The sequence below is a fragment of the Acipenser ruthenus genome, chromosome 29 (genome assembly GCF_902713425.1).
Source record: "Acipenser ruthenus chromosome 29, fAciRut3.2 maternal haplotype, whole genome shotgun sequence".
NCBI lineage: Eukaryota > Metazoa > Chordata > Actinopteri > Acipenseriformes > Acipenseridae > Acipenser > Acipenser ruthenus.
In genome coordinates, this window is record NC_081217.1 from 12,030,816 (window position 1) to 12,055,192 (window position 24,377).

Consider the following 24,377-nt stretch of genomic DNA (forward strand, 5'->3'; position numbering starts at 1 on the left):
TATGGAAAACCTATAAATAATCAAGAACTGATAACTCAAGTGTTATGAGAAACTATATGTTAACATAGAAAACTTTAAATAACACTATTAAAATATTTGTTGCGCACCAATCAAAATAAAATCTTAATGAAAAACTGCAGAATAACTATAGGATTAAAGTGATACTCATCCCATTCAAATAAGAAAAAAAAGACACAGATTTATAAAACGGAACATCCAACAATTAACATTTATTTAAAACATCTGAGATGAAACACATTTACATGTTAGTGATTCAAAAGGTCTAGTTATTTATACCACTCTGAGTAACAGTACATGTAATTACATCATCCTAAAACAGAGAAAATAAAACTTCTTAATTCTAACATTGGGTGATGGAGACTCATTACCAGCGACCTCATACACAATGTGCTGCAAAAATTCCCAAGCAGGAGAGCACTGCTTTGGGTATGAAATATCAAAGCAATAAAATATCAAAGCACACACCAACAGCCTTAAGTAAAGATGCCTGCTCCAGTGCTTGTCCATAGATAATAACAAAAGCTTGTGAAAAATTGTGTCGTTCTCCGAGCAGCAGCACGAAGGGGTGGGGTCTGTCAACTTCTGCATGCTGAAGGTATTCAATCATGTTCGTCCCAACCTTTAAAATACAGAATGTTACTATATAAATCTGTACACACAGACTTAAAATATTACTTTCTGAAATACCCTTTTCATTATTTCATTATCTCTAAAGTGAAATAATCCAGCAATAATCACTAATGTAATTACTTTATAATACACCAATGTATTAATTACCGGGCATGTGCACAGCTCTGCTTGTCATTCTGTCTGCAGTTCTTTGTGATCTGTCCTGGCTCTGTCTTCTTAGGTGTTTTCTGATGTTGCGTAGCCTTTCTTCAAGGTAGCCAGTTGCTGGATGGTGGTGTCTTCCCTGGGGATACCATGCTTCCTGCAAGATTAAATGATGAAACATTTAGAAGTGTGTGTGTGTATAATAATTATAATATTGATAAATACCCAGTATATTTTATGATAGTGGCAAGTCGCAAATTATAAAATATATTAAAATTACAATTTACCTTCAAACATTTCTATCAATGAGTGGAGGTTCCATTCTTCCAGTTTTTGTTTAACAAAAGCATCAGTTGCTGTGTCCATGTCATCTATCCCTGTAACAAAACAGAAATACATAATAAATACACACATACCAGTTTAAAAAAAAAACTGGTTTATGAAAATTGACTTCTTGAATGTATTTAAAATACCATGTATTGGTGGGCTTTTATAATAATAAAAAGAAAGAAAAGAAAAGGAAAAACGATGGGTTTCCTCTTCAGTTCTGACTAGTGTATCGATATTGTACTGACTACAGGCTAGGATGAAGGCTACTAGCACCGCCCTACAGGTCCAGTGTGCCCAATAACAGAACATTAACAGAACGTAAACAACCAATAACAGAGCATTCACTCTGTCACTCACACACACAACACGCAGTCCAGTGGCCACGCCCCCCTGCTCGCGCCGCAGTTCTGACTGAGCTGTCAGTCTCGCGCAGCTACACAACACAGACCCCGTTCAAATATCTTGACTTTAACCGACTTTTCTACTTTCCTTTAGTAATTAAATTGATACCTGTTGAGCCATTCGTGTATCTCAATCACAACTGAGAAATTAGTTAATAGAAAAATTGATTTGATTTACGTGTTTTTTTTTTTTTTCTGTGAAACAACCAAATTAAGCTTTAATTTTTGATTAACAAACAGAAACGAGATAGCAACGTGTTAACGACAAATCTTTATCAAAGCTGCAATGAAAAATAAAGTATTTGATGCTGGACTCACAATCGTTGTGCGTGACTGTATTTACATAAGAAGAGTCGCTTCTGCTTTGAAATGAAAACGTCAGACTTACGATTTAAAAGCCCATTTAGTTGTTTCACATAAAAAAATAAAAAATAAATCAATGTTACTATTGACGCGTTTCTCAGTATGTGATTGAGATACACGAATGGCTTAACGGGTATCAACTGAATTCTAAAGGAGAGTCGAAAAGTCAGTGGAACTGGAAAATACAGAAAATGAGAAGCCCTACTTATGAGAGGTGGATAAACGCTATATTGCCCAAATTTAAAAATGGGTACACGCCGTCTACCTGCGTATACCCTCGACTACACCACTTCCGTCTACTTTCAACATAAATAAATAAATAAAATGAAAATCTGTGGGATGTCTTAAAGTTCACAGTTGCTGGAATGTTCGTGGTACGACGCTATATCGTCCAACCTATTTAACATCATACACAATAAGCCCACATTAGAAAAATAAATAATAATAATAATAATATGACAGTTACCTGTAGCTGTGACTTTCAATCTTGGCTGCCCGTTCTCAAATCACCTCAGGAGAAATTTGAACAACTTTTCACACTCGCGAGCCCCTGGGGAAGCTCGAGCTGCCTGGAGTTGATTGTGATTGGTTAAGAGAAAAAACTCAGGCGCTGGGTTAAGATCTGTCCCTGCTCAGAACAGTAAACAACCCAACAAAGTGACCCAACACACGTAACCCCATGGTTGGGTTACAAAAATAACCCAGCATTTTTTAGAGTGTATAATTAAATTGACTATCTTAAATAACCAATTTAAGTAGAATTAATGATTACGCCAATTTGAAGCTAATATAACTCCAAATAAATAACAGGTTCTTTAAAAATCAAGACAGCACAGTGTGTAAAGTGAGGAGAACAAGGTATAAAAACAACAAGAATTTTATTTAAACAAACTGTCACAGCTTTTACCTATAGCAGCAGATTTGATAGCAACAACCTTTAAACTATAGCAGCAGATTTTTAACCAAGAGCGATCCCATCAGACCCTACGCACTAGGATACTTTAAACTAAGTCATGTCACACCAACGCTTCTAAATAAAAAGATAATTCACAGCACAATAACACTTTTAAATAACAGCCTTCAAAGCAAATAGTGGTTTCCACAAACACAATCCCAAACAATAATAAAACCTTAAATAACACACTTTAAAAAAAAAAAAAAAAAACTAGTAATCAGTGATTTTCATAGAAAAACAGAAAACGTCATGCAACCTAAAAAATATGGGGTGCCATGTGTAAAAAAACGCTTAATATTTTAACACGTTTCTTTTTTTCCAGATTTAACTTAACTGTTGTATTTTTTCGCCAGATTTATAAATCTCGTGAAAATAAATAAATATTTTTTTTAAATGTGTACATTCAGATATAATTTATAAATCTAGTTAGAAGGTTTACCATTTAGCTAAATATTTAACTAAATATTAAATCAACAAAATTTAACATTTAGCTAAATATTTAACTAAATATTAAATCCCTTAACACGATTTAACATTTAGCTAAATATTTAAATAAATCTTAAATATCTTAACACGATTTAACATTTAGCTAAATATTTAACTAAATCTTAAATCTCTTATCAAGATTTAACATTTAGCTAAATTTAACTGGCCAGCTAAATCTGGAGTTTGTATGCAAATGAGCTCCGCCCACTTTGGGACGTCAGCATTCTTAAGAAGGGCGGGCAAATATTCACGGACGTCGGTTAGGTTCACGTTCAGAAAGACGTCATGGCGGATTCCAGTGACTTACATGTAATCGTCGAGCGCGCAGTTGCTGCTGGTGTAAGGGCCGCGCTACAGGCTGGAACAGCCAGCGGTGCTCAACCACCAGAAACTGAGGGACGGGTAAGGATGTCATCCGTGGGACTACGACAGTCGCATTCGGTAAGTTTAGCGAAATGTCATTTAATCAAACCAAGTAGTAAGAAGTTGTATCGTTCATGACGTTTTTCAAATCAAGGTTATTTGTGTATATAAAAGACAATTGTGCAGCCAGTGTCGTCTTACTTAAAGGCACTCAACATGAAATCGTAAAGTAAAAACGGCTAAAAACGTGGCAGCGGGCTGTCTCTTTAGCGCGCACGCAAGAACTTGCAGACTTTATACAACTGTGTTGAGAATTTAAAAAGAAACCATTTTATGATATTTTTTAATTAGAGGTACCGGGAATATGACTGCACGCCAAATTAAACACCGAGTATAGCGATGTAGAAACAAACTTTTAAATATCCCAGTGATGGAAATTCAAACTTCAATTGAAGGCCAAAGCTATTTCAAATTAAATGAGTGTGTCGATGTAATACATGTACTGGAAAAGACGGTCACGATAAAAGCAGAAAAAAAAGATTACCTGTGATATTAAGAGGTATGAAAAACGTATGGTTTACTACATTATAGGTTCCACTCCCTTCTTTTATATATTTGTATACGTTTTTTTTTAATTATTTAATTACTTCACCTGATTTGTTTACATATTACCAAAAGTGTTCCTGCAGGAAGTCCTATTTTAGAAATCAACATTTAACATGCATCATAATATAAAGCAATGCTACCATATATACAATAGCCTCCAGAATTATTCATACCCTTCATAGACTATAATGGGTTTTAGCAAAATAAATGCAAGTGTACATTCAGTATTTGTTGCATAAATATATGAAAACCATAAATATTTTCAGACATTCAGTATTGGACTTTGCAAAAATATATTTGTCCAACATATTTGGATTTTTTTTTTTATATACTGGAGGTTCAGAATTATTCACACCCTAACATTAAAATGCAATAACTTTGAACATACATGTTTTTGCAAGATCTAATATTGATAGTCTTACAATGTTTCATGTTTGCACAGGGCTGCCGAGAGCCATCATGGGTCCGGGGAAGGATTGGTATGTCCCGCTGCTGGGGAAAAAAAAAAAAAAAAAGTCCCCCCTTCAAGTTCCCCGCCCTCTCGTGGGCCTGTGTTGGCATGTATTTATGCAAATTACAATGTACACTGAATGTACACTTGCTTTTTTGTTGTTGCTAAAACCAACTTTTTGTTACAGGAATCGGGTATGAATAATGCTGGAGACTACTGTCTGTGTGTGTGTGTATATAAAAAATATTTCTCTTTTGTACAGTAGCCTCCAGAATTATTCACACCCTTAATACACTGTAACTGGTTTTAGCCAATTATTGCATGTTATTCTAAAATCACGATGTTCAAATGTATTCACACCCTGTAGATTAAGTTATTTTAGACAGACACTGATGTTTTCATTTATTTATGCAACAAATAATTAATGTACACTTACATTTATTTATTTTGAATAATTCTGGAGGCTACTGTATGTCTGTGTATAATAAAATGGAGAAAGCATATTTCATTAGATTGTCTACACTTAAGCCCTGATATTATTATTATTATTACTAGTAGTAATAAATTGAGCTGCAACAGAGGATTTTTCAATTGTTGAACTACAGTATGTTACGTGTAGTTACAACATTCATGTACAACATTACAGAAAGACATTTCCATTGATGGATTTAATTGTCAAACCAAAATAACATAAATCTTATCTCATTTTATTATTTAAAACTGTTTATGTATTTATCTTCAGGATGGAAATTGTGGAAGACCCAGACAAAATGTCTCAAAAGAAGAAATGGAACATTTGCTCTCATTAAAAACAACATTGTCTGACGTTGCATCCATACTTGGGATTTCAAGACCAACTCTGAACAGACTAATGAGAGATCACTGGACCCACATTTTCAACTTTAAGTGATGAACAACTTGATGCTGCTGTATGCGAGATAAAAGTCCACCACCCACATGTAGGAGAGGTAATGCTAAATGGCCACCTGCGGTCTAGAGGCATATTTATTCAGAGAAACCGTCTCAGACAGTCTTTAAAGAGAGTGGACTCTCATGGTATTGAGGCTCGGAGGAGCAGAACAATACAGCGACGTCTGTACTCTGTGCCATGCCCAAATTACTTATGGCATATAGATGGTAATCACAAATTGATTCGTTGGAAATTAGTGGTTCATGGTGCCATGGACGGATTTAGCAGGATGGTAATGTTTCTATGGTGCTCAAATAATAACCGAGCAGATACTGTAAAGCACCATTTCAGACAGGCAGTGTCTGAGTTTGGCAGACCACTTCATGTGAGAACAGATCATGGAGGAGAGAATGTCCATGTTTGGGAAGACATGTGCCAAACCAGAGGAGAAGTTTCTGTCTTCACAGGAAGTTCAGTACACAATCAGCGCATTGAACGCTTCAACAGGGACTTAAACAGAAATTGCAGCCAAGTCTATGCTCCTGTGTTCTACGATTTAGAATCCATGCACCTGTTGGACCTAGACAATAAAACTGACCTCTAGCCTTCACTACGTTTATCTTCCAAGGGTCAATCGTACACTGAATGAATTCAGAGCTGCGTACAACAACCACTCTGTGTCTTCAGAGGGAAACAGAACACCACTCCAGCTGTTCATGGGAGAGAAGCATCTGTTGTACATTCACAATCCACATGCTGAAGCTGAGGAAAGAGCAGTTCCCTCACAACCAACAAGTGCTCCTCCTACCAATGAAACATTTTGTCCACTGAATGAAGGAGATTTACAAGAACTCTCATTAACAATTGACCCCCTTGCAAATGACCACAATCACGGTAAGACTCTCTTTCAGAGAGTCCAGGAATTTATTTACAACAAATTATCAAATTCCCAGTAAATAAATTAATAGTGGTATGACCCAGTTTCTTCCTTAGCTAACTTATGCCCATATTAAGTCAAAATTTGGTCCCACCCGCTAATTGCAAATTACAATATGTACTTATCAATGTTTATTTTTAATTTAAAAAGCTGCTTCTACTCATGGAAACACCAGCCATCAAATACTGGGTTATAATTTGCGATTAGTGAGTGTGTCAAAGTTTTGATTTAACCTGTGCCTTTCGTTTCCCAGTGAAAACGACTAATTATATCGGTGGTTCTCAACCCTGGTCCTCGCGTACCCGTGTCTGCTGGTTTTCATTCCAGCTGAGTTGTCAGTTACTTAATTGAACACTTACCTGAACTATCTCCAACTGTTTCAGAGCTGAAAACAACGGAAATGGTAAAAAATAAGCCAAGTATTAATTAAATTAATGATTCCATTAGGTATTTAAGAGCTCAATTGGAACGAAAACCAGCAGACCGAGTTACGCGAGGACCAGGGTTGAGAACCAGTGAATTACATGACTTGTCGCATGTGTGTTTAACTGCATTCTTCAACACCAAAACTCAAACACTTCTGAACTGCTTTCATTTCTGTAAATGAGGTAAACGTATGTCTGCTTACTCAGTGCAGTTCAGTGGTGTTCAATCCTGGGCCCTGCGACTCACTGGGTCGACTGGTTTTTGTTCCAGCTGATCTATTCATTAATAAATTGAACTAATAATGAGCTTAAGTTACTTGAGCCCTGATGTGAAATATCTTCACGTGTAAGAGCTGTAAACAATGGAAAAGGTCTTAAGCTCATTATTTGTTCAATAAAGTAATTAACCCTCTATTGCCAACATTATGAAAACATTGTTGAAAAAAATGTTTCATTTGTTTTTAGCACTTAAAATGGTCCAACTTAGCCTTACCAAAACTTAAATTCCCCCCAAAAAATTTGGGGGGGTACTTTGGGGTTCGTTACCTTGAGGCAACATTGAACCACTATAGAACAAATTAGAGTAACAGTTTCTTTTTTTTAAATCAAACTTTTTATTTTAATTTCATGCATGACATTACATTTTCTTCTTGGAACAAAATGATAATTTTGACTCGGATTTAAAAACAATGAATCGTAATGCAATATTTTGAGTTAAAAATAAATTAAAAATAAAAAAAAGCTACATTTGTCCAGTGATCCTGCGCAAATGTGTTCTGTCCAACTCACTGCTTGTGAAAGTCCACAAAGCAGTTCTTCTCAGCAGTGAAACAGGAAAACCCCACACTTCACACACTGCACCTTGATGATCCCTTTGCAGCCTGGGTATTTACATCTACCTCTGGTTTCTGCCCAAATAGGCTAGTGGTCTGTGTTGTCCTGGCAGACTGGACCCACAAGCCCTCTCTTCCTTTTTTCAGCCAGACTTGCCTCAACACAGTGGGATGGTCTTCCCTTCCGCTTCAGGTTGATTTTGTTCTGCTTGCAGAGACAGCTTGCTACCTCAGTTTTAAACTCCAGTAAACTGAGCTGCTCTTTCTTTTGGATGCCACACTCTCTGCAATCTCTCCGGTACAGGAGCCAAGCCTGCACAAGTGTGAAATCCATCATGTGGAAGCCAATGCGATGGTACTACTTCTTGGATCTTATCTTGGTTCGGTACACTGCAATGAGCATCCAGGAGGTCCACCCCACCCATGCTCTGGTTGTACAATTTGACAATATTGGGGCGTGCCACTTGAACAACTTCCTTTCTCCTCTTGTCCCATCTCTCCACTGTGGAAGTTGGGTTGGCCACTGCATAGGTGCTCAGGAGAGTCACCGGACGGTTGTCAAACCATTTGACTGCCCTGAGGTACACACCATTGTGTTTTGCCTCTTTCTCTTCAAAGGTTCCCCTTCTTTTCTTCATTTCCTTGTCATTCATGAAGGTGCATCCAGCCAGACGATTCTGTCTAACTGTCCCCACACTGTGGATCTTTTTTTTTTTTTTTTTGTAGAGCCACTTGCAGGTCGGTGTACAGAACCAATTGATAATGATAATGTAATGCTGAAAAACTTTGATATTGTGAATCCATTTTTTATTGAAGAAAAAGCTGTAAAAATTGTTATTTTAGAGCAATTTTTAGGAGCAATCTAATGGCCGTCGCACACGTGCTATTTCCTGATTTTAAAAAGGTGTTGAAGAAAGGAAATACTCGTCATGTGACCAAATGTAAGTCTAATATTAGTTTATTTAGCTTCCTCCCTTAAAAAGAGAGAATTGCATTATGGTTGATGTTGTTTTTGTGTGTGTAAGGGAGCAAAAACTGGTATGTTACTTTGAGGTAACATTTGGCCATAGAGGGTTGGGATCAGTTGAAGGGAAAACCAGCAGACACGGGTATGCGAGGGCCAGGATTGAAAACCACTGGAATAGTGTATATAAAGCTGTTTTATATTTATTTTTGTTTTTTGTATATCGATTGTTTTGTTTGTTCTGTTCTTCTGCACTGTACACTGGCTTCCTATCCCAGGTCTTATATTTAATACCCATGTCCTTAACCACTGCTGTCTTTTTTTCAATGTACTCCACTCCATCCTACCTCCAATCTCTGATCTCTCCCTCTGTTCCTCTTCTACAGGCTGACTCAATTTCAAAATCTGGAAAATAAAATTTAAATTCTTGAAATCCTATGTTTGTTTAGTTTAATAAAGGACAAATACAAGTGGGCTTAACACTAGAACTGATGTGAGCAGGAGGATGATGGCTGTGTGGTCCAGTGGGGCTTGTAACCAGGAGGTCCCCGGTTCAAATCCCACCTCCGCCACTGACTCATTGTGTGACCCTGAGCAAGTCACTTCACCTCCTTGTGCTCTGTCTTTCGGGTGAGACGTAATTGTAAGTGACTCTGCAGCTGGTGCATAGTTCACACACCCTAGTCTCTGTAAGTCGCCTTGGATAAAGGTGTCTTCAGCATTATTGCTCAGAGAGTGTCAGCTTACCTATTAAAGAACTGCTTCATTGACACTTCAATACAAAAAGCGGGCATTCCAGGTTTCCCAGGTTGCTTAGAACACATCAATGTGATCTGGCAACAAATTCAATCAGCTAAAAAGGAGAGGAAGGAGCTCCATGTGACATTCCTGGATTTGGCTAATGCATATGGTTCAGTGCCACATGAACTACTTTGGGCAGCATTTGATTTTTTCGGTGTACCGATGACAATAACAAATTTAGTGAAAGCCTATTTTGGAGATTTGCAATTCAGTTTTTCAACTTCAGAATTCAGCACTACATGGCAATGCCTAGAGGTTGGAATAATGGCAGGATGCACCATTTCTCCACTGGCTTTTACCATGGCAATGGAAGTAATCATTAGGGCATCAAAATGGGTAGTAGGAGGAGAGCGCTTGGCTTCTGGAATGCGACTACCACCAATTCGAGCATACATGGATGACATGACAACCATGACTACAACAGTAGCCTGCACTAATCGATTATTGGGCAAATTAACCAATAACATTGAATGGGCACGAATGCAATTCAAGCCCACTAAATCAAGGAGCATCTCTATAATTAAAGGCAAAGTAGTAGATAAAACATTCTTCATTAATGGTGAGGCAATACCAACAGTGTCTGAGAAGCCAGTGAAGAGTCTTGGGAGATGGTACGACGGGGATCTAAAGGACACAGTTCGTGTGGGAGAAGTTAGACAACAAGCAGTGGAAGGGTTGAAGAGCATAGACAGCTGCGCTCTACCAGGTAAACTAAAACTCTGGTGCTTTCAGTTTGGTCTACTGCCGAGGTTGCTGTGGCCACTGACTGTGTACGAGGTTTCTTTGACAACAGTAGAGAAGCTGGAAGCTTTAATCAGTTCATACATCAGGAAATGGTTGGGAGTTCCACGCTGCCTCAGCAGAGTGGGGCTTTATGGTAAAGGAATACTGCAGCTACCAGTCTCTGCTCTAACCGAGGAGTTTAAGTGCGCCAAGGTCAGACTGGAAATGACATTAGTAGAGTCACGCGATAAATGCGTAAGGGAGGCAGCACCTGTGTTGAAAACTGGAAGAAAGTGGGCGGCAAAGAAAGCTGTGGAAGATGCAAAGGCTGCCCTTCGAATTGGTGATATCATGGGGCAAGTTCAGCATGGAAGAGGGGGTCTTGGTTTCAGTTCAACTCCTCCTACATGGCACAAGGCGGCCCCAGCTCAAAGGAGGAAGCTGGTAGTCAACGAGGTGCAAAAGCAGGAGGAGAGGATGAGGTGTATAAAGGCCATTTCCCAGGCCAAACAGGGAGAATGGATGAGATGGGAGAGTGTGGAACAACGCAAGATTGGCTGGCAAGACCTATGGTCAATGGAACAGAGCAGGATCAGTTTCCTCATCAGGTCAACATATGATGTTCTCCCATCACCACAGAACCTAAACCTCTGGGTAGGAGAGGATCCCTCATGTCCTTTGTGTTCATCACCTGCAACATTAAGGCACATTTTGACAGGATGTAAGGTGGCTCTTAGCCAAGGACGGTTTACTTGGCGCCATGACCAGGTGCTGCGATGTTTGGCCTTAGCATTGGAAGACAAGCGTAACATGACCAATAAGTTGCCACCTCTTCCATCAAAACATTACACACAAAAGACAACATTCCTCCGCCCAGGAGAGCAATCACCAAGAAAAGGTGTTAAAACCAATCCTCGCCCAGGACAACTGGAAGCTGCTAGAGACTGGAATATGCTGGCAGATATTGGTCAACGGCTTATTTTTCCACCTGAGATTGCCACCACTAACCTTCGACCAGATATTGTCTTGTGGTCTGGATCAGCACGCCTTGTTCACCTGGTAGAGTTAACAGTGCCATGGGAGGATGCTGTAGATGAGGCGTATGAGAGGAAGAAACTGCGGTATGCTCAACTAGCCACTGAAGCGGAACAGCGAGGATGGAGAGTTTGGGTTTACCCAGTGGAAGTGGGTTGTCAAGGATTTGTGTTACACTCTACAACCCGGTTTCTCAGAGACGTCGGATTCAGTGGCCAAGAGTTGCGTCGCACAGTGAAGAACTTATCTGAAGCAGCAGAGAGGAGCAGCAACTGGCTGTGGTTGAGATGGAAAGATTCTGGCTGGGGACAGGTAAGTAAGCTGGGCTGAGTTGAGTGGGGGACGGAGGGGGGTGATGCTGGGACGCCAGAATCACCGTCGAGCCCTCTTGAGGTGTCGTGGGCTAGTCGACGAAACACTGAGGATGGAAGGTGCCCACTTGAAAACCCCAGAGATGTACCCTACTTCGCTCAATCCAGACGGTTGTCATGCTGATGCGCTGGGGAGGCCGCACTTTGGTTGCTCCCCGGAGCCAGCATCGCAGCCGTTGTGTGTGCTGATGCGCCAGGGAGGCAAAATAAGCTGATCCCTGGAGCCAGCATTACACTTCAGCCATTAACACCAGACAGAAGGATATCTACGTCATCATATGGAAGGAAACTTAAATGGAGGGAGACACATATGGATCACATTAGTTTACTGTAAAGCTACGTCTTAGTTGGTGCTTATCTTGGCGAGAGCCGAGTTCAAATCAGCATGAAGTTTCAACATCTACTCTCGTGTAATGGAAATCTGCTAAATAAACTAATAATAATGGGAAATGTAGTTCTGAAGGGGTCAAAATAACTTCATTGGCATTTCTAGTCAAAAGGTACATGAATATGCACATGCTGTAAATTGTATTATCAAACTGAAATGTTAAAGTAGTCTACACAATAAATGAGAGATGAATAATTCATTACTTTATTATTTGCACAAAATAGCTTTATCTTTAAAAAGCTGAAAAACTGATTTGGTCGGCTTAAAGTTTACAATAGCCCAATTCTCATGAGTTTTATACTGCTTGTATGTCATCTTATATAAGACAAGATTTTTTTTTATTTTTTTATTATTCATGTTTCTGTATGCTACTTGAACCTGAATGTTTTCTTTATTTTTAACAATAAAGGAGGACAACATTTCTGTCTGACAATCTTAAATTTATTTCCACAATCTGTTTAATTTTTCTTACGTAAAAAATAAATAACCAGATTGTTGCGAGGGAAAAACATTAACACACTGTAGTTTAACAAATTTGCGCAACAGGTGTATTCCATGACACGTCCTAGTTGAATTTTAAGTAAGAAAAATATATAAAAACAATGTAGCGACAATACAGAACATTATGAACTGGTCAATTAACAGCATTTGTATGTACTTGCCATTATGAATATGAAATACTTAAACCACAAGCTAGTTCATTGTCATGTCAAGTACCAATGTAAAACCACAAGCTTCCTTCCTATCCGGTTTTCATTTTCTACAACATTTACAAAATCAAATTGGACCGTGTGCCTGTTATGTTCTGCCCGTGAAACTTACTCACCACTCTGGGACAATTCTAGTATTTAGTTTGGCATTAAAGCATTTGCATTTTACTTTTATTTAAATGCGCTTCACCCATGTCATTATTATCGGTCAAATTGTATAAATTTAAATAAATTAATATTGAAATTAGCTTATAATAAACTAAAAGTGGTGAATGATTAAATGTATGACAAAGTTTCACACATACACTTTTTGCCATGAAAAGCCCCTAATGAGAGGCTGTAGTAGTTACATTTTTTCTTTCTTTTTTATTCTATTGCATTTTGCTTTCCAACAGTTTTCTCCATGTTAATTGACTAGTATTATTGTGAAGGGTTACTTTAGGGGTAGATTATTGCTTAATTTGTAATGAAATACTTATTTACCAACTAGTTTATCTGCAATTAATAGATTAGGAAGAAAGTTAGCTTTGGTATGTTTAATTTACCTACAAGATGTACAGGTGGGCTGCTCTTTCATAGTGGTCTACTTGTCCTGTACATGTTACACTGTGCTGAACACAGCCCCATTCATTAGGGCAGCTAAAATAATATACTCAAACTCATCATTGTTGCCAGCGTTCTGTTATTGACAAAAAGTTGCAGCTCATTGGCACACGTGTGAGCGATGGGGTGCACTTTTGCCTCATCATGACTGAAACTTAGTTTGGGATTTGGATTGAATCCCAAAGCTGGAATGGTGCTACTTCCTGTCGCAAATGCCAAGATGTGACCCTGTCGTAAAGCATTCACAAAGTCTTTTTCTGCTTCTGTCAATTCCCTGTCCTTCAGCCTGTCACCAAGCTCTTTATCTGAAAAAAAAGTGGAGGCTATAACCAAGCTAAGAGATTAAGATTACAAATGCTTTCAAATTTACATTTCACTTAAAGGCTGTTAGAACATCACGTGCCATAAATGAGAAGTTGAAATGTATCTTTTTTTTGTTCCCATATTAATTCTGAACCTTTGAAGGTCTGAATGTATCCCTCATCACAAGCGTACATTTAAGTGGATACTGGTAACAGTCCTTATAATGAACCTTGACAGAAATGTACTTGAGTTTGTCTGGGAGAGACACAAAGGCAGACAATTTCAGTTCTATTAAAACAATGTTTAAGGAATCATGCTGCTCACGTCCAGAACTATTTAATAATGAAAATGTATGAAATACAAAAACCTATAACAATATGAAAGAAGACCTAATCTCGTAACTTTGTACCAGTGTTTTTCAACAAGCTTATCAGTATATGGGTTGTACATGATTTTAAAGAATTCTAGTTAGGTATCGTGTGATGAGAATATCAATCAATCTATTTTATATAGCGCCTCTCAGTGGACCACCATCAAAGACCTTTACAAGATGCAGTAACAAGAAAATCCATAAAACTTTAAATAGAGAAATACGTAATACATCCTATACAGTTAAAAAAAAATAAAAAATGCATAATACATTAAATATCACAGCACTGAACTAACTTGGCCTGGACTGAGTGAAATGAACTATGGGCCTGTGGAAAAGGGGGGTTAATTAAATAAGAGAAAAGATATTGGACTTACCTGTTCCAAGGTTCACCAGGAATCCACAGCATATGATTCCAGCTACCACCCTCATTTGTCAGTTGTATGCATCAGTGACCCATTGCATCTTTAATCTGTCGCCATGCCTAGCACACTGTATCGACGCGAGAAGAAACCGACATGATACGTTCACGATGGGGTAAAAATGTTCAAACTTGTTGAAAACCCACAGACGAGCAAAATCCAAAATCACAACAAAATCGTGTCAGTGTCTTATCGGGTCGGTCTAGTGTGCCATGGCTTTTATGGTAGGGACCTCCCAGCATTCAGAGGAAAAGGGGAGGGGCCTAGGGTATAAAAGGAGTGTGTGGGGAATGGAGAGAGTGAGTGAGGTTGCTGGAAGTCCGTAAGGGAGCCAAGTAGAGCAAAGCTCAACAGGGACGATATGTCTTGTTTCCAAGATCTATAATAGCAGTTTCTAAAGATAACTAGGGTTTTTTTTTTGGTTGTTTGTTTTGTTAATCTAATTAATTATTTTTGAATTGCACCTTCATTATTATTTTTGCACAATAAACAACCGCACTTCTGCTCTGCAACTTGTGGAAGTGGACTCAGATTTCTGTCCAATGACTGGCCTTCCTGCACTGGTCCATGGCCACACGAAGGCGGCGTGTGACATATCACTGGTTAATTATTAGATCAGTGGTCTAAACTGACCTACCCTACACTACAATGAGCTGTACACTCCTGTTGTTCTGCTTCTTCAGTACCCTTAACTACTAAATTAGTTTGTGTTCACATATATTCAGGTAGAGAGTACTGTACCATAAGAAAGAATTATTAGTAACAACCAGTAAGTAAAAAGCTCCCACAATTAATTATTAATAAGCAGTGTGTACATGATTTAATAAAGTGAGCACACATTAAATCCTGTTTTTTGGTCTCAACAATGCTGTCTCTGGAGCTCTGGGATAAGTAGTTGCTGTATGAAATGAATATATGGGTATTTCCAGGGGAAGGTCAACCCCAGGGGTGATTTTTAAAAATAATTTGCGTTTTATACTCACCCTGGATACTGTGGAGAATATCCCGAAACTTCACTACTAGGATTTCTTCTCTCTGTCTTCTGTTGCTCCCAAGCACAGAGTAGCTGGGTTTGAGCAGGTTTATTACACTTTCTGCAGTAATTGCACCACTGTCTGCACTCTGTCCATCCAAAAGAGACCGCATACACGGTTTCTTCCTCAGAAGCTGGAGCACCTAAATGCAATGATGTAGAGTAAACTATCAGTATTTAGATCATATTTATAACAGTCAAAATATCAATTAATAAATAATGGTTGTTATAAATATTACTTAATTACATTTTATTTTTGAACAAAAGAAAAAAAAAGACGAAGCAACGCATAAATACAGAGCAAACATAATACATGATTAAAAAGGAGGAAGTATGAACTGATAACTGTTATTGCATCAAAGAATTAACATAAACACTAACACAACATTCCTTATCTAAGGAAAGATTCTTGCGAAGCTCCCAAATAACTAAGCCAATTATTCACAACAATGCTAATGCCATGTATTTCAAGTTTCTTCATTAACAAATTAATCAATTGTATCAAATAGATTTTAATGAGACAAAGGAAGAAGGTTTTTACCAGAAAGGAAAGCGCTATTAAGTACAGGTTTGTAATTTGTGATTAGCGCGCTGGGTCAAAGCTTTGATTTAATCTGACCCAGAGTATGTTTTATCATACTTAAAACAGTCACCTCATAGTAGGCCAACCCATCCATTATCTGATCAAGACAACTCTGCCGTTGTAGGATCACTGTGTACAAAGTTGCAATTCTCACAAATTGAAGCCGGTTTGTCATTGTCACAGGGTTTGGCAGACCTTCCACTGTAAAACGCCATGAGTCACACAACTGTAAAGCTTCCTCCAATTCAGAGTCATCAGTTGATTGTTCAATCTGGGGAAATATATAATACAGTATGAAAACATATGGCTAGTATGTATGTGTGTTGGTGCAAATGTGATAGGACTTGCTCATTTAAATCTCTCACAAGTCTTTTAGAGGACGTGACTGCGTTTCAGAATATACTCAGATATTCAGTGAGCAAGCCGTGTTGGGGGTTAAATTGAGCAATAAAAACATGCTCTACTATTGAGAGCATGTTAGAAGCAATTATCAGTCACATTTTTTATTAAAATGATTCTCGCTACCTTCCACTGTGCTCTCCAGACCCACTTTTTAAACACTGCACCTAGTCTCTTAAATCAAAATAATTTATAACAATAACTAAAGTTAAAAGATGGGTGTAGGGGGCTCCCGAGTGGTGCATCCAGTAAAAAGCACCCACATAGAGTGCAGGATATGCCCTATAGTCTGGACGTTGCCGGTTTGTGTCCAGGCTATTCCTTTGCCGACTGAGGACGGGAGCTCCCAGGGTGCAGTGCACAATTTGCCGAGCGCGGGGGGAGGGAGCTGAGCTAAACAAAATAATTGGACACTACTAAATTGGGGAGAAAACAACAAAACACGAATTGGCGTCTACTAAATTTATTTATATATTTAAAAAAAAAAAAAAAAAAGGGTGGAAAAACTTACACAACACCTTTTTCAATGATTCCCTGAGGAGTGTATCAGGAATATCATCAGTGTTGACACAAACTTTCATCACATCACCATTTAGGATGTAGTCAACAACGCATCTAGCCAGAAATGCAGGTGGTTCACCACCTTGCACAAGGATTGTGGACATCATCTGGCCAATCGTGTGAAATAATCCACTTGAAACCCATGATACATGCATCCGAGGCACAAATCCATTGGGTGACTAAGAGGAAAAAACAAAACAACGTAGTACTCCTAAGTTGATAGAGAAGTGTTTTCCTCAATACACAGTACTTTAAAAAAAAATACAGCCCCTTAAGTAACCACTTCAGTGAATCCGAGATGTAAATGTTTAAAGATAATCTACATTCACTAAATTTTGATTTAAGATACACTTTTCTGATGAATTTTTTTTTTTTTTTTTTTAAATTGTGCGGATGTTCAGCCATACTCAATTTTCTTGGTCTTTGACAAAATTTGAATTACTTGGTAAAAGAGTAAAGTAAAAAAAAACTATAAACAAACTTTGAAATGCTCCGCTATCTTGGAATATAGCTTTAACAAGGAGCCTAAAAAACTCCCTTCTCGGTCCTCCCATGTTCATCACAGGCAAAAGTGACATAAAGCATGCCATGTTTAATAAAACTGGGCCTGCTGAACTGCCGAAAGGCAGTGGTCCACAAAGCATTGCGGCTTATATAAATTGGTCGTGTTGGTGGAACAATGACCCTCTCGCTGTGAGCTTTGAGTACTCCAATAATTTCTTTCTTGGACATTGTAATTTCAACAGACCTTAAAAAAAAAAAAAAATTATATATTATTACAGTGGGGTATGGAAGTTTCCATACATTGGTTTATGTAAACTTGGATGAAGTGTAAAAATAAACAAACAAATAAATAAATAAATAAATAAATAAAACAAACAAACCTTGGTTCAAATATGCCATCCTGAGAATCTTCCTGTAGACTCTGCTGAATAGCTTCTTCGACTGCTTGCTCTTCCAGGACCACAGGGCTGAATTGTTAAAACAGACAAAACAAAATCAGTAAACAGAGAACACATTCCACTATGTCAATGTACTATGCTTTCTATTAATTGTAATGTAAAGTTTATATGACTGTACTGTTCAAGCTGTTAATTATTGTATCCAAGGGTTTAAAATACTATGTAGTGCTGTTAATTACAGTAAGTAAAACACATGGATTATAACAGTATATGGAAATGCAACTCCAAGTAACAAGTATTAACACCAAACAAACATTCAACCAAAAATATATAGAAGTCCATACAATGTGAATGAAAAGTAACTGTAGTTACTGTTAAGCTGTAATGCAAAAGTATTCAACCTCCTTTCTGCTCACAGAACTCTCTCATAAAATGTCTTACACAAAGTCAGCAAATTCAATAGGAATATATGAATCAACTGCCAGAAGTTCAGCTGACTCCAGTGCTTCCTGTCTTTCCATATTAGTAACTGCCCCTATCTGTCCATCATCAGATATGGATTCCACCTCATTCTGACTCTCTGGATTTACTAAGTTTTCAGTGAGTGCCAAAGTACTTGCAGCTTAACTTGTTCCTGGCAAGTCACTGCTTTGGCGCTGATCTAAATAAAAATAAAACAGTGCATAGACATGAAGAGCAAGGTTTTTAAAAACAACATACATTGTTTGATTTGTTTTACCACAATAAGTACTCACAACTATTCAGATAATGTAGCCCAGACATTATTCTACTTCAAGGTTGAACTTGAACCATGCATGGATACAATTTTTTTTTTTTTTTTTTTTTTTTAAACAAACAAACCTTTCAGGATGGATAACAACTTTACATCAAGCCTCTCACAAAAATTAAATAAAAACTCTTTAAATACATTTCACAAGACAATGTATATTTAGCAACATGCAGCCTAAGGACCAAACAAACCTATTTCTTACCTCTCCTCCTTAGTTGTGGAGACCTTTCAAAATCACTATCATCTGACATTTGTGAATTGTCATACTGAAAAAAAAAAAAAGCTTTAAAATGTAACTGGTATTTTAATTAAAATATTTGGTATGACAAAAACATTTATTAACCCATTATGCAACAATGGAAACAATTGTGTCCCAACAGCCAATCAGCTTTGAGATATAGTGGACATCTAAATGTCATAGCTATTTTTCATGCCACAAACAAAAGAAATTCCTGAAGACCTCCGGAAAAAAAGTTGTTGATGCCTATCAGTCTGGAAAGGGTTACAAAGCCATTTCTAAGGCTCTGGGGCTCCACCGAACCACGGTCAGAGCCATATTGTCCAAATGGAGTGTTTGGGACAGTAGTGAATCTTCCCAAGAGTGGCCATCCTGCCAAAATCTCTCCAAGAGCAAGGCGTAAAATTGTCCAGTAAGTCACAAAGAACCCTAGAACCACATCCAGGGATCTGCAGGCCTCTCGCCTCGGCTAAGGTCAGTGTTAATGACTCCATCATCAGAAAGACACTGGGCAAAAATGGGATTCATAGCAAAATAGCAAGGCGGAAACCATTGCTCACTAAGAACAACATGAATGCTCGTCTCAAGTTTGCCAAAAAGCACCTGGATGATCAAGAGTTCTGGAACAATGTTCTATGGACAGATGAGTCAAAAGTGGAACTTTTTGGCCGACATGGGCCCTGTTATGTCTGGTGAAAACCAAACACTGCATTCCACAGTAAGAACCTCATACCAAAGGTCAAGCATGGTGGTGGTAGTGTCAATGTTTGGGGACACCTTGCCATCATTGAAGGAACCATGAATTCTGCTCTGTATCAGTGAATTTACAGGAGAAAGTAAGGCCATCCGTCCGTGAGCTGAAGCTGAAGCGCAGCTGGGTCATGCTGCAAGACAATGATCCGAAACACACAAGCAAGAATGGTTGAAGAACAAGAAATTTAAAGTTTTGGAATGGCCTAGTCAAAGTCCAGACCTAAATCCCATTGAAATGTTGTAGCAGGACCTGAAACGAGCAGTTCATGCTCAAAAATCCACAAATGTCACTGAGTTGAAGCAGTTCTGCATGGAGGAGTGGGCCAAAATTCCACCACGGCGCTGTGAGACTAATCAATAACTACAGGAAGCGTTTGGTTGCAGTTATTGCTGCTAAAGGCGGCATAATCAGTTATTGAGTCTAAGGGGGTGATTACTTTTTCACACGGGGCATTGGGTGTTGCATAACTTTCTTTAATAAATGAAATATGTATCAAATTTGTGTTATTTGTTCACTCAGGGTCCCTTTTATCTAATATTAGGTTTTGGTTGAAGATCTGATAACATTCAGTGTCAAAAATATGCAAAAATGCAGAAAATCAGACAGGGGGCAAATACTTTCACGGCACTGTATTTATATATACACACGTATTGTACATATTTTTTCAACACTCAAATTAAATATATAAAACATTTTGGATAGACCATTTAAGACTTTATTATGAAGTAATTAGGAAGAGTTTACCTGAGCAGGTCTCTGTATTCCAGCCAAAATGTACAGACAAGAGTTAGAGCAAAGGGTTGCAACCTCTTCCCCTCCCCAGAGGAAATGCTGCGATACATTTGGTTTAGTCAATTTTTTTGACCCTCTTACTGTACTTAAATATTCAAACGAGAACGTTTCGTGTTCTGCTACATTAAATTTGGTTTTAAAAAGGGTGCCGATCTCCTCTCTCATTTGCCCTTCTGACCATTCATTACTAAAGGAAATCTTGCCAATAAGGCCACATTCAGCTAGTCGAGCTCTATTTTCCCCTCTGGGTATTGTGAATGAAGACCCTGAATGGAATGGTAAACACACAATATCCTTGGTGTAAAATTTGTGTCTTCTACGAAAATTCCCACGATGAAAGTTGGCTCTTCCCAAGGGTGGAAAAGAAGGGAGTGGAACCTGCAATGTAGGAAAAAATACATTTCATACTTACTAATATCACCAAATATAATATTATCACATATTTCGGATGAGACATTTAACCAAGGGCCTGACTCTCGTGGTCATTAAAGATCCCATGGCACATTTCCAAAGGAGTAGGGGTGCCAACCCCAGTGTTCTGGCTTATATAAATAATAATAATAATAATAATAATAAACCCTATAATTTTACCCCCCCCCCCCCCCCATGATCACAACAATATAAATGTCCTTCATCCGTAATTGATATTGATAGCACAGATTTTGTAACCTCCGTCAAAGAAAGTTACGTATGTTATTTTTAGTATTTTTTTTTTTTTTACCAGAGAAAGAATAAGGACTTTCATATTTTATACTTGAATATGGTATTGTATAACAGAGACAAAAAGCAAGATGTTTTATTTACTTTATAAAAAAAATACAAATACACCCAACTTTAAATAAAGCCTTATCTTTCTTACACATATATATATATATATATATATATATATATATATATTATATATACACATATATATATATATATATATATATATATATATATATATATATATATATATATATATATATTACATATGATTTCCATTACACGAGAGTAGATGTTAAAACTTCATGCTGATTTGAACTCGGCTCTCGCCAAGATAAGCACCAACTAAGACGTAGCTTTACAGTAAACTAATGTGATCCATATGCGTCTCCATCCATTTACATTGTCCATATGATGATGTAGATATCCTTCTGTCTGGTGTTAATGGCTGAAGTGTAATGCTGGCTCCAGGGATCAGCTTATTTTGCCTCCCTGGCGCATCAGCACACACAACGGCTGCGATGCTGGCTCCGGGGATCAACCAAAGTGCGGCCTCCCCAGCGCATCAGCATGACAACCGTCTGGATTGAGCTAAGTAGGGTACATCTCTGGGGTTTTCAAGTGGGCACCTTCCATCCTTAGTGTTTCGTCGACTAGCCCACGACACCTCAAGAGGGCTCGACGGTGATTCTGGCGTCCCAGCATCACCCCCCTCCGTCCCCCACTCAACTCAGCCCAGCTTACTTACCTGTCCCCAGCCAGAATCTTTCCGCCTCAACCACAGCCAGTTGCTGCTCCTCTCTGCTGCTTCAGATAAGTTCTTCACTGTGCGACGCAACTCTTGGCCACTGAATCCGACGTCTCTGAGAAACCAGGTTGTAGAGTGTGCCACAAATCCTCGACAACCCACTTCCACTGGGTAAACCCGAACTCTCCATCCTCGCTGTTCCGCTTCAGTGGCTAGTTGAGCATACCGCAGTTTCTTCCTCTCATACGCCTCATCTACAGCGTCCTCCCATGGCACTGTTAACTCTACCAGGTGAACAAGGCGTGCTGATCCAGACCACAAGACAATATCTGGTCGAAGGTTAGTGGTGGCAATCTCAGGTGGAAAAATAAGCCGTTGACCAACATCTGCCAGCATATTCCAGTCTCTAGCAGCTTCCAGTTGTCCTGGGCGAGGATTGGTTTTAACACCTTTTCTTGGTGGTTGCTCTCCTGGGCGGAGGAATGTTGTCTTTTGTGTGTAATGTTTTGATGGAACAGGTGGCAACTTATTGGTCATGTTACGCTTGTCTTCCAATGCTAAGGCCAAACATCGCAGCACCTGGTCATGGCGCCAAGTAAACCGTCCTTGGCTAAGAGCCACCTTACATCCTGTCAAAATGTGCCTTAATGTTGCAGGTGATGAACACAAAGGACATGAGGGATCCTCTCCTACCCAGAGGTTTAGGTTCTGTGGTGATGGGAGAACATCATATGTTGACCTGATGAGGAAACTGATCCTGCTCTGTTCCATTGACCATAGGTCTTGCCAGCCAATCTTGCGTTGTTCCACACTCTCCCATCTCATCCATTCTCCCTGTTTGGCCTGGGAAATGGCCTTTATACACCTCATCCTCTCCTCCTGCTTTTGCACCTCGTTGACTACCAGCTTCCTTCTTTGAGCTGGGGCCGCCTTGTGCCATGTAGGAGGAGTTGAACTGAAACCAAGACCCCCTCTTCCATGCTGAACTTGCCCCATGATATCACCAATTCGAAGGGCAGCCTTTGCATCTTCCACAGCTTTCTTTGCCGCCCACTTTCTTCCAGTTTTCAACACAGGTGCTGCCTCCCTTACGCATTTATCGCGTGACTCTACTAATGTCATTTCCAGTCTGACCTTGGCGCACTTAAACTCCTCGGTTAGAGCAGAGACTGGTAGCTGCAGTATTCCTTTACCATAAAGCCCCACTCTGCTGAGGCAGCGTGGAACTCCCAACCATTTCCTGATGTATGAACTGATTAAAGCTTCCAGCTTCTCTACTGTTGTCAAAGAAACCTCGTACACAGTCAGTGGCCACAGCAACCTCGGCAGTAGACCAAACTGAAAGCACCAGAGTTTTAGTTTACCTGGTAGAGCGCAGCTGTCTATGCTCTTCAACCCTTCCACTGCTTGTTGTCTAACTTCTCCCACACGAACTGTGTCCTTTAGATCCCCGTCGTACCATCTCCCAAGACTCTTCACTGGCTTCTCAGACACTGTTGGTATTGCCTCACCATTAATGAAGAATGTTTTATCTACTACTTTGCCTTTAATTATAGAGATGCTCCTTGATTTAGTGGGCTTGAATTGCATTCGTGCCCATTCAATGTTATTGGTTAATTTGCCCAATAATCGATTAGTGCAGGCTACTGTTGTAGTCATGGTTGTCATGTCATCCATGTATGCTCGAATTGGTGGTAGTCGCATTCCAGAAGCCAAGCGCTCTCCTCCTACTACCCATTTTGATGCCCTAATGATTACTTCCATTGCCATGGTAAAAGCCAGTGGAGAAATGGTGCATCCTGCCATTATTCCAACCTCTAGGCATTGCCATGTAGTGCTGAATTCTGAAGTTGAAAAACTGAATTGCAAATCTCCAAAATAGGCTTTCACTAAATTTGTTATTGTCATCGGTACACCGAAAAAATCAAATGCTGCCCAAAGTAGTTCATGTGGCACTGAACCATATGCATTAGCCAAATCCAGGAATGTCACATGGAGCTCCTTCCTCTCCTTTTTAGCTGATTGAATTTGTTGCCAGATCACATTGATGTGTTCTAAGCAACCTGGGAAACCTGGAATGCCCGCTTTTTGTATTGAAGTGTCAATGAAGCAGTTCTTTAATAGGTAAGCTGACAATCTCTGAGCAATAATGCTGAAGAAAATCTTGCCTTCTACGTTTAATAGGGAAATGGGACGAAACTGACTGATGCTTGTAGAATCTTTTTCTTTAGGTATAAAGACTCCACCTGCTCGGCGCCATGCTCTTGGTACAACCTGTTTTTCCCATGCCACTTTCATCAATTTCCACAGAATTCGTAGAACTCCTG

The 24,377-nt window shown here is 38.9% G+C and overlaps 1 long non-coding RNA gene across 2 annotated transcripts; it reads right to left on the reverse strand.

The window, feature by feature from the left end:
- Positions 1-215: 215 nt before the first annotated feature.
- LOC117429814 (uncharacterized) lies at positions 216-2,528 on the reverse strand. 2 transcript variants are annotated; one of them, XR_009309303.1, is made up of 4 exons: positions 2,356-2,528; positions 1,083-1,172; positions 799-952; positions 216-640 (listed from the first exon to the last, which is right to left on the reverse strand). It is a non-coding gene; the product is annotated as an uncharacterized LOC117429814 (long non-coding RNA). The 2 variants fall into 2 exon arrangements; XR_009309302.1 differs by lacking the exon at positions 2,356-2,528 and adding an exon at positions 1,269-1,376.
- Positions 2,529-24,377: the final 21,849 nt, after the last annotated feature.